The sequence below is a fragment of the Mustela nigripes genome, chromosome 6 (assembly GCF_022355385.1).
Source record: "Mustela nigripes isolate SB6536 chromosome 6, MUSNIG.SB6536, whole genome shotgun sequence".
Classification (NCBI taxonomy): Eukaryota; Metazoa; Chordata; class Mammalia; order Carnivora; family Mustelidae; genus Mustela; species Mustela nigripes.
The window spans coordinates 70029727-70041788 of NC_081562.1; the positions used below are offsets into that span (position 1 = coordinate 70029727).

The 12062-nt window shown below is 34.5% G+C and overlaps 1 protein-coding gene across 1 annotated transcript in view; it reads left to right on the top strand.

Annotated features, from left to right (window-relative positions):
- SOX5 (SRY-box transcription factor 5) overlaps positions 1 to 12062 on the top strand; it is a 985194-nt gene that overhangs the window by 555118 nt on the left and 418014 nt on the right. The window lies entirely within an intron of this gene.

A 12062-nucleotide genomic window follows, 5' to 3' on the forward strand; every position in this document is an offset into this window, starting at 1 on the left:
ATTATCATTTAATGATACCAATTAAATTTAGAAAATCAATGAGTAAAAGAACAAAGAAAACATAGATCTAAAAACTTAAAAGAGGAAGGAAAAGACATGATAGCATAAGTTACCTAAATAATTAAATTTTTTATATGTAGGGTCTAAAGATGATAAAACATTTAGGAGAATGGATGTAGAATTTTATTTAAGTCTTGTATGGGGATGCAAAAATCATTTGAGTAAGTTTCTTTTAATGTTGACAAGTCTTAAATTTCAAATAAATGAGCAACATAATTTAAAGCTAGGTATGGAACCCAGAGTGAGAAAAACCAAATGTTCTCATTGGCTTGGAAATCAAGATTGGTTTATAACACAGGCAATAATTCTTTATTATTTAGATTGAAAGCAAGTATTTCATATTATTTCTATAATTTATATAATTTCATATATCGTGAATTGGATAGTGGTTGCAAAGAATATTGAATAACTCAGAAAAAATGATGTATAGCAATAACAGGTGATAATATTTTGGGAATATCTACACTCTTATATTTTAGTTTTTGTGTATAATTAGAATTGTATGTGCTTTCTATTATTAATTCCAAAGTTTTGTTTTCTATATTAAAAATAAATCAAAGGAAACAGTTTTAAACTTTGATATTCTTGATTGGTTCATTTTTGATATTGGCTACATTTGGACTTCATTTTTATTTTAGATTGAAGACATAAGTGTTGAAATATGCAACATGGTTTTCTTTACTTTATGACTAAAAGACAAATTTTTGGACATTGAAAATATCGTGAGTCAATCTGTTCTTGGAAATTTACCAGCTACATTTTACAGAGGTTTAAATTAAGTTAGCACACCTTAGGATACTTACTCCAGCAGAATTTATTGAAGATTAATAATAGTTATATGATTCACATGCCATAATACGTTTTTAACCAGTAAGGTGTCATTTAACTTTGTAAATCCAAAACACACAGTGTGCAAGCTGTCCCAAACTTGTGAACAGGTTGTTTCAAATAGTTTGTTTGGAACTTGGAATTTACAACACATTTTCCTACAGAAATAAAATTATAATTTTTGGGGGGTTGTCGGCCAATCCACAAAAGCTTATTTAATCCATAAATTAGTATCTGGGCTACAGGTCAAGCAGGTTTAGAACCGGTCGTCAAGGGTACTTGCAGTTTAAGAGGGAAAAGGAAAGCATTTGTTTCTTTTCCTTTTTTTAGTTTGAAGGGGTAGCATAGATAAAATAAAGAGATAATTTTGTCCTCAACACTGTCAGCCTCTCTTTTTTTACCCTCACCTTCTTCTATTATACCCCTTTTCTGTTTCCTTTTCTAAAGACTTATTGATGGATTGATTGCATGACAGGGAAAGGGCGGGGAGAGAGTGAGAGAGTACAGTGGGGGGCAGAGGAAGAGGGAGAGAAATTCAAGCAGACTCCCCACTGAGCACAGAGCCCAATGTGGAGCTCTATCCCATGGCCCTGAGATCATGGCCTGAGCTATGATAAAGCCAGAGGGAAGACACCCAGGTGCCCCTATATTATACCACTTTTCTCTTTCCTCAAAGGCCAGTGTCATTGATTGTACTTTTTTGGGAGTTGGGAAATGGGTAGTGATAGAATAGCAGAGCATCACTTTGTACCTTGTTCCGAACTCGAAAATCATCCTTTACGACTCCCCTTCTGAGCCTCTCCGTATTGTGCTGAGGACCTCAAAGGAAAGTTGGAAAAAATTGATCTTGACTAAATTCACATTAAGTTATAGATGAGATTATCTTACTACCAATCTTATCTCCTTGCTATTGTCCCTATTTCTCTTCCCCAAATAATTTTTATCCAAATATGAACTTAATGATATTTCACAGAAGGTAATGAGGTTACATATAAAACTTAGTCACGAGCATCTTTAGTACAAGTATATTTGGTAAAAGGGCCCACCTTACAGAATCTGAATCCTCTTTCTTCTAATTCCTTTCCTCTTTTCCCATCTTTGTCTCCTGTATTTGCTTTTCACTGCTTATTTTATTCCTCTACTTCTAAACCAAGAAATTTTTATAAAAGCTGATATTCTGTCTTGTTTTTTAAAACAAATGGTGAGCTGACAGTGAATATCGGGTCTTATCAGTGGGTTTAATGTTCTTTGTTGTACACCCCAGCCATATAAAAGAGACTCAATGTATTATTATAATGACGGACAGTTTACCCACTTTTGTGACATCTCTATGTCTGCCTTCAAATGAATGTCTAATGGACTTCCAAATCACCTCCTAAGTAATATTCCTTTCATTGTTCAAATCTACTTAGCCTCATACAATATCTAGGCTTAATAAATTTTATGTTCATCTGCTTTTCGGTAAAATGATTAATATTAGGCCAAACCCTAAATTTGTTTCTTAGGTTCTACTAACTTTTACTTCTTTACCTTTTTTCTCTTTCATGCCTTCCTCCACTTCCTTTTTGAAAATTAAAAAAAAAAGGAATATTCTTACAGAATATGTCTTCTGTAAAAAAAAGGAATATTCTTACAGAATATGTCTTCATTTCTATTAGGTGAATATATATATATATATATATATATATATTATGATATCATATGATATACCTTATACTAAAAGATTATTTAACAGGATTCAGTAAAATAAAAAGGGATCTTAAGAAAAGGAATATATGAAAGACAGGTAATAGTAGCAGCTAAGTATAATCATAAGAAGGGAAGGAAATAAGAAAGTAAATGAAAGAGAATTTATTAGACACTGAAGCTTGAAAGATTCCCTTTCAAAAAAAATAATATCATATGATATCATAATATATATATATATATTCACCTAATAGAAATGAAGACATATTCTGTAAGAGACTGATAGTTTTTGGAGAGACTATTCAAACTTTTCCTCAAGATTTGGTCAAACTGTCTGGTGTCAGTTTCTCAGCAATTCTGACAAAATGGGTTTTAGGTTTATTTAATTTCAGACACAACTTTTTTTTTCTTTAATCAGTTCAGAGAAAAGTATTTTATGCCTATCTGAAGATTTCATGAAGTTCCATACTCTGAAGGAATTTAAATTATTTCACATTTATTTTAGAGTCAGCTGTTTCAAGAGAGTCAGTAAATAACTGCTGAATAAAAAAATGGTTTGTTCTTCAAATTTATAAATTTACATCATATATAAAAATATAGTTTTTTTAACTTAGTGTTATGCTTAATAGTTAGAATGAGTTATATTAGCTGTATTTGAGGCTGCTGTCTATAACTGGGAAGAATATGCTAATTCTAATTCACCCATAGTAATTTGCTTACAAGTAAGCTCAGAAGGATAACCTTCATTAGGTCAAATAACATGGTGGATTAAACACAAGTCTCATAGTATAAAATGTTTGAATTCCTTTCTGGTCTTAATAGCAAAACTTGAGTAGTGCATATTATGAGAAAAGTACTTCCATTATGCGTATTCATTGATTTTTATCCTCACCATAACCCTACCAGATAGATATTATTACCAGCCTTGCTTAACAGATGGGAAAACTGAGGCATAGAGAGTAGTTAATGAGCAGCAGAGGCAGGATATGAACCTAGACAGTGTGTCTCTAAAATCCATGGTCTTAGTTGTGACATCACACTGTCCCCCTAGAAAGAAACGCATCACATTCCAAAGCTTCAAACAGATGATTTACAGCCAGGCACTAAGGACTATAATAAAGACAAAACAAACCACACTTCAAAACAACTAACCAATCAACCAACATAAATGACCAAAACCAAAAAATGTTAGAACTGGGTACACAGAGAATAAATTGGACCCTAATCAATGAATTTGGTATTTGGTCTTTCATGTTTTATACTTAATCCTTCGTTGACTTTATATATTTTTTTATATAAGTACATCAGATTCACCTTAAGAATTATAGTCTTGTTTGGCTCTAATGTTATTGTACTGAATTGTCCATAAGATGAGAAACCAATAAAGTTTTAGATGGCACTCTTACACTGCCTATCTATGTAACATTTAAAAATCTTTGCAAATCTACTTTTATTTCAATATATTTGAACATTTTCTATTTTTGTTTGCCTATTTCTTTTTTTTTAATTAAATTTATTTCTTTTCAGCATAACAGTATTCATTATTTTTTCACCACACCCAATGCTCCATGCAATCCGTGCCCTCTATAGTACCCACCACCTGGTACCCCAACCTCCCACCCCCCCCGCCACTTCAAACCCCTCAGATTGTTTTTCAGAGTCCATAGTCCCTCATGATTAACCTCCCCTTCCAATTTCCCCCAAATCCCTTCTCCTAACTCCCCATGTCCTCCATGTTATTTGTTATGCTCCACAAATAAGTGAAACCATATGATAATTGACTCTCTCTGCTTGACTTATTTCACTCAGCATAATCTCTTCTAGTCCCGTCCATGTTGCTACAAAAGTTGGGTATTCATCCTTTCTGATGGAGGCATAATACTCCATAGTGTATATGGACCACATTTTCCTTATCCATTCGTCCGTTGAAGGGCATCTTGGTTCTTTCCACAGTTTGGCGACTGTGGCCATTGCTGCTATAAACATTGGGATACAGAAGGCCCTTCTTTTCACTACATCTGTATCTTTGGGGTAAATTTCTAATGCTTAAGGGTTTAGAATATCTACATAGAAATAAAAAAGACTAATGGAAATTAACTTCTTTTATTTTTATAACTGACATTTAATACAAGCAGATGTGTAGTGAAATAGAAGTGATTTATTTTACCTTACTTTCAATTAGAAGAGATTTACTTTTAGATTGATATTTTAGCTTCTTGTTGTTAATCTGCTTTTGTAGATATTTTCCCAAACATATCGAGATAATTTTCTTCTTTAATACTGTCTTTTCTCCTAACACATTTCAAACTTGTATTAATTTATTCGAATTCTAATTTTTTCTTTAGTAGAGTTTTCCTTTATTTTCATATCACTGAAACTTAATCCTTAATCGTTTTTTTCCTTTTCTGCATCAATCTTTTCATTGAAAAATTATGATTCCACGTATTACTTTTCTCTTTCATTTTCTTGTAAAATGATTTGTTCTCTTTCTATACTATCTTCCTATCATTCTTGCCCAGTGGTTTCAGACAACTAATCATGGACATGATTTTTTTTAACAGGAAGGTCATAATCTAGAGTTTGAAAAGAAAGAATATTGACTGGTTGTGAATTTATCTATCTATGATGACTATTCTCCCTCAATAATCCCTTCATCTTTTAGTATTAGATCATATTTAGGTGATTTGCTTTTTCTTTTAACTTGGAAGGAGAGTGTAGAATTTTGTTCAAGTCCCTAAGATAAGCAATGTTAATGTCAACAACTACAACAAAAACACGCAAACCGAAAAGAAGAAAGAAAAAAAGGTTAGGAATTTTTCCAGGCCATGTTTAGTGTCTCAGCTTTTTAATTTTGTAGTCTGCATTACCCTATATTAGAGATTTCATTAAGTGCCTAATACAGGTTTATTGAACATAGAGATGAATAACTGTAATAAAATTTTGAGAAGTATTTAGTTATTCTGTTCCTTTTGCAAAAATGGTTCTTTTAGATCCTCAGTTTTTCATCTATAAAATGAGAAAATAAAACTATTATTATCTACATTGAGGAATATATAATAAGTGTATAAATGTGCTGGAACAGTGTTTAACACTTAGTAGCTCTCAATCTATGTTGATTTTTCCCCTTCCCAAAAATAGAAGTTGTCAAAATAATTAACAGACTTGGGATGGGTAAAGGATTTAGTAGATTCTAGTTTTCTCCCCAAAATATGAGAATTAGTAAAAAGGCTCACCAGAAAAATGAATCAGCTGACACCTGCTAGGATGGCTATAATAAAAAACAAAACATGCAAACAAACAAAAGCAAAAAATAACAAGTATTGAGAAGACTGTGGAGAAACTGGAAGCGTTTTACATTGCTGGTAGTAATGCTTTGTGGTTTCTCAAAAAGCTAAACAGAATGACCATATGATCCAGCAATTCTACTCAGTGTTATGTGGCCAAAGGAACTGAAAACCAAGATTCAAATACATATTTGTACATCAGTGTTCATTGCAGCACTACTTGCAGTAGACAAAAGGCAGAAATAACCTAGGTGTTCATCAACAGGTGAATAGATAAGCAAATGTGGTATACCCATAGTATACCCAGTATGGGTGAACCTTGAAAACATTATTCACGGTGAAATAAGTCAGACACAAAGGGACAGATACTGTATGGTTCCACTTACATTAAATATCTATATTAGGCAAGTTTATACAGACAGGAAGTGGATTAGAGATTACCAGAGGCTGAAAGGGAAGAGAGGATGGGGCGTTGTTACTTAATGGTTACAGAGTTTCTGTTTGGGGTGATGAAAACTTTTTGGAAATAAGAGAAATGGTTGCAGAACATTATGAATGTAATTAATGCCACTGAATTGTGCACTTAAAATAGTAAATTTTATGATATATATATCTACAATTAAAAATGATAATATAATATACTACAAATGATTGAATTGTATGCTTTATTTTTTTAAAAAAAGATTTATTTATTTGGGGGGGAGGGAGAGAGGGAGAAGGAGAAAGAATTTCAAACACTCCCCACTGAGCACGGAACCTGATGCAGGGATCAGTCCCAGGACCCTGAGATAATGACCTGAGCTGAAATCAAGAGTTGGAGACTTAACTGACTGAGCCACCCAGGTGCCCCTTAATTGTATACTTTAAATGGGTGAACTGCATCATATGTGAATCATATCCAATAAAGTTGTTGAAAAGCTGAAAGTCTATTAGGTGCTCCTTTGTTAGGAGGAAGGGGATCAGTACTTTTCTGTTCCCATGATAGGCCTTGGGATTGACCATATTAATTAATGTGACAATGTAAATTAGAATGCTGCTATGATCAACTACACAGCAAAAAAGTATAATATGTTAGAGTGAACTTGTGCATGCTCTTATGCTATGAAAGACTTCTAGATTTCTCCCACTTGGCAAATCACTCACTTAGCTAGAGGAGCAGACAGCTGACCCCAGAACTTCAGAGCTCCTTCTTGTTAGAAAGTCACTGTGGAGCATGTCATCACACTTGTATCCTTGACCTCATGCAAAATATTTGTACTGTTTGCTTGCTGGTTTGGTAGTAAAACAAAAGAAGGCAGCCCAGAAGCATGCTCAGCCAACTTGCAAATGGTGACTGACTCTAGTTCTACTTTGTTGAATATATTTTGATTTTTTTTTTTTTTTACTATGTACAGTTATCATCTTTCATCCTGAAAATAAGTGGAATAATCAACAAATGATACTCCAACAATGCAAACTCGGTTGAGCTACCTTAGTTTGGAAGTAGGGAAAAGTTACCCTGAAGAAGTGGAAATGGAGTGTAAGTAGACATTAGCCAAATAAAAATTTGGATAAACATTATTGCAGACAGAAAAAAACAGCAGAGGACAGAAGCTTTATTTCAGAAATGAATTAGTATATCCTGATAACAGATAAAATTGCATTGATTAGAGCTTGGTAGCAATAAAGAGGTATTATACATATTGTAGTAAAGGTTATGGATTTGATTCTAAATAAAATGTGAAGACTGAAGAATTTTATGCATGGGACATAACATAAGATTTTTGTTTGAAGATGATTAATCTTGGCATTATTTGGGAAAATATGGATTGGAGAGAACAACTAGGTAGAGACAGACTAGGAGGGAATTACAGTATTTCAACAGGTGATAATGCTTTGGACTGTTTCGGTGACAGTGGCATTAGAGGCAATTGAATGATTCAAGACATATATTTAAGAAATAGAACTAGAAGGACTTGGAGACAAAGTAGATTTGGGGGCCTGAACCCTAGTGCTGGCCCAAACAGTTGGAGGGATGTTGGCTCCTTTTATCATGACCGAAAAGTTGGAGTGGAGAATAGTGAGGGGATGAGTTTACTTTGGGGACATGTTGAGTTTGAGATGCCTAGAAGACATCCAAGTAGAGATATAAGAAGAGGGGTCTGAGTTAGAAAAAATATTGGGGGTCTGGACATATACATCATTAAAATAGAAAGGTTAAATGAAATGGTCCGTGAGAGAGACAACAGTTAGAATTGATGATCTGACCAGGCAGCTCTAACTTTCAAAGGTTGAATATAGAGGGAACAACAAACACTCGATGTCCTAAAAGGAGCAGACAGAGAAGTGTGATGAAAAACAGGACCCTGCTGTAATGGAAATAAAGAGAAGAAACTGTTTAAAGGAAGGCTTGGCCAAGGTCAAGTTGTAGGAAAATGGAAGTTTCCACTAGATTTAGTAATATGGAGGTCATTGTTAATCTTAGAAATAGTAGTTTTGGTAGCACTGTTTGTGCATGAAAGCCATACTATATTTCATTGGGAAGTGAATGTCAGGTGGTTTAATGGTAATGGCATGCATAGACACAATTCTGAGGAAGTTTGGCTGAAAAAGATTCAAGAACTAGTATTAGAGAATCATGTAGAATCTATGTTCTGCCATGTACGACTTGATTGTTGGCAGATTATTTAATATCTTTGATTATGTATTCTAATCAGAATGATACTAACAAGAATGCCTATCTCAAAGGGCTGGTTGAAGAGTGTAACAATGCTGTGGTATTAGTAAATACCTAATAAATGTAAGCTACAATTATCCTTGGTTTATATATTATAGTATCTTGATATAACAGGGATCTTCTCAGTCATAAAACTGAACTTCATATTCTTCAAAATTTTCTAGCTAGGAACAGCCAAGCGAGGAGAATAAGAGTATAAAGACAGGAAAAAACTAAGGTCATTTATGCTAAATAATCATTTTAATTTCTTATTACTAATACTTGGTTAAAAAGTTTTTCCAATTTTTTGGGGTGCCTGGGCTGCTCACTCAGTTGAACAGCTGACTCTTGATTTTGGCTCAGGTAATGATCTCAGGGTGTTGGGATTGAGCCCCTTGTGGGGCTCTGTGCTCAGTGGGGAATGTGCTTGAGGATTCTCTCTCTCCTTTTCCCCCACCCCCCATATTGATATAGATATACATATAACATATGTAAGACATATATTTTATAAATATATTATAAACATATATTATATATAATAAGTAAATTTTTTAAAAAGTCCAGTTTCTCATTCTTTTGCATGAAAATATTTTTTACATATATCTTATCCTATAGTGTTTTATTGCAGAAATAAAATACAGAGTTTTTCTCATATTTATTGGCTTAAAATAATTGTGAAATTATTAGGATGTTTAAGAAAATATGTTGTTTTTAATCATAAAGACATTTATCTGGGAAACTACTATTCTAGATAACTTATAGACTATACACTATCTTCCTATTTCCTTTCTGTTGCATATTGTCTGTATAATTTTATTTAAAGAAACTGTTTTGGCAGATACTAAATCACCAAATTTTAAAAAATAATTGAGTATTTTGCGTATTTAGTTATGTTTTAATATTTCTTATTTACAAATATTTTGTGTACCTTTTAAAATTAACAATTGAGCTTTTCACTTTGCTCCATTTCAGTTGGCTTTTTTGAGCTGCAATGCATCTATTTTAAAAAGAGACATTTCTCACATTTCATTTTAAAATGTTCAGTTCATTACTATGGACCCACCTAGTGTTGACTTTTCAAATCCATTTCCTTTCTGTGTGTGTATGCTTATGCTATACATCATATAAATTGTGTAATAAATGAAATGCTTAAATAATCTTAACATTTACAAGCTCATTTCAGAGTCTTAATGTTTTTGTTTCCTTTCTTACGATATGCATTGTATGCAACATAAACAATCTGAAAATAATTGACTATGGGTTAAATACACAGCTGCTGGAAAACATCTTATTGCTCTTTTCAGCATCATTCACTCAAGAGGAAAATATAATCATCCGTATGAAGAGTAGTATTATTGAAAGAGGTCATTTTACATAGGAATTTGTGTGATTGATTATACTCACTGGAGTTACTTCTCTAAGTTTATAAACAATACCTTATTGACTGTAATAATTTCTCACACATATATTACATTTCGCAGTTTACAAAGCATTTTTATGGATATTATAATATTAAATATCTATATAATTTTTAAAAGATAAGTATTGGTATCATCCCCAATTTACAAATGAAACAATTGAGGATAAAGGCATCAAGGCAGAATTATGACTTGAACCTAGGTTCTCTGATTTCATATAATGAATGTTTGTGTTTCTGCACTATATTGCTCCTGAGATGTTGGTATATAATTTGATCAATGCATATAAATTATAAATAATTATGTACTCAGTATGCATAAAATTTGTCCTATCATGTTCATAAAGTGTCAATGTTCGGAAATAGGCCTATTAGTTAATTACATTAATAAGACTTAATTAACTTACTGGGCAGTTCAATATATTTTTCTTCATTGCCATTTCTGTAATTTCACTTCTGCTCAAATAAACTATTTTGGTTTAATCAACCTAATTTTTTCTTTTTTAAAAAGATTTTATTTATTTGACAGGCAGAGAGGCAGGCAGAGAGAGGAGGAAGCAGGCTCTCCGCTGAGCAGAGAGCCGGATGTGGGGCTTGATCCCAGAACCCTGGGATCATGACCTGAGCCGAAGGCAGAGGCTTTAACCTACTGAGCCACCCAGGCGCCCCTAATCAACCTAATTTTAATGTGTTTATTTTCAATACATATAATACATGGAAATATAAAACTTATTACTAGATGTTTATGACAATCACAGCTGCACAGAATTTGCTGCTTTTCAGTTTTTGCCTAAATAGAAACAAACTTGTTCCTCTCCTTTATGTGGGAGGGAAAAAGAAAAAAATCAGTACAGTAGAAGTCATTTACTTGAGCTAACCTCTTAATACATGTACTGGCTTTTTTTTTTTTTTTTTTTTTTTTTTTTGGTTGACTTTCCCTCTAAAATGGAATGGAGAGGAGGAAATGCAGGGAGAAAAAAAAGAAAAAAGTTTTGATTCCTATCCTGTCTTCTCCCACACCACTATTCCTCTATTCAGAAAACTGAATTTGCAAAAGCCTATTTCTGCTGCTGCTTTGAAATTTTGAATAAGTAATGAAATAATCTGCATCAAGTAATGGACGACTCAAAACTTGTAAGGCTGAATATCACTGTGTTCTAAGAGTGCATCGCAAGGTGCTACAAAGCCAATTGTAAGAAAGCAAGCTTGCCGCTTACTTCTGCACTTCTTCCCAGTGCTTGTGGTTGTTATACTGAAAGTATCATGAGGGAATCATAAACCTTTATGCGGGGGGTCAGCTCAAAATTTGTCCAGGAAATTGTCTAGTGCTCTGGTCTTCGTGCCTCCATCACTTGGCTGTGGTTGCTGGTGTCTTCGAGGCACGATGGGACAGTGGTCCAGCATGATCTGGCCACTGGTGTTGAACCGTAAGTGGTCCTTTGGTTGATAGGGACGAGTTGATACGCAGGTAGGAATTCCCCCTGAACATGACGGTGCAGGCCACCTGCGACTGATTTGATACTGGCCACCCTTGGTGTTCAGGCGTCTCTTTGCGTTGCTGAGCACCAGCTCTGGACACTGGATGGGAATAAGTTACACAGGTTTCCCAGGAACGAGTGGGTGGAGAGGGCCACCAATCAGACCGGCTCCCCTGCGCAAGGCACTAAGCCCCCGGATGTGGGTGTGCACGCTAGGCACGAGGGTGCCGCTTGCGGGCCACACAGCCCTAGCCCACCGCTAGCTGCCTTGCTCCCGGGCTAGCCTTTGTTCTTGCTGAGGTCTGTGCCCCTGGCGGATGCTTCTTCAGTCTGGTTTTTGCAAACTCAGCGTGACAGCTTTCCGACGTTATGGGTCGCTGTGAAAGATTGCATTTCTCAAGGTGGGCCAGAGTTGGTGGAAACATGTAAATACAGTTTTATGTGTTTTGTTTTGTTTTAAGATTTTATTTATTTGTTGGGAGGGGGGCGTGCGCAAGCAGGGGAAGCAGTAGGCAGAGGGAGAAGCAGACTCCCCGCTGAGCAGGGAACCCCCACCAGGGACTCAATCGCAGGACTCTAAGGTCATGACCTGAGCCTTACAGACACTTAACCGA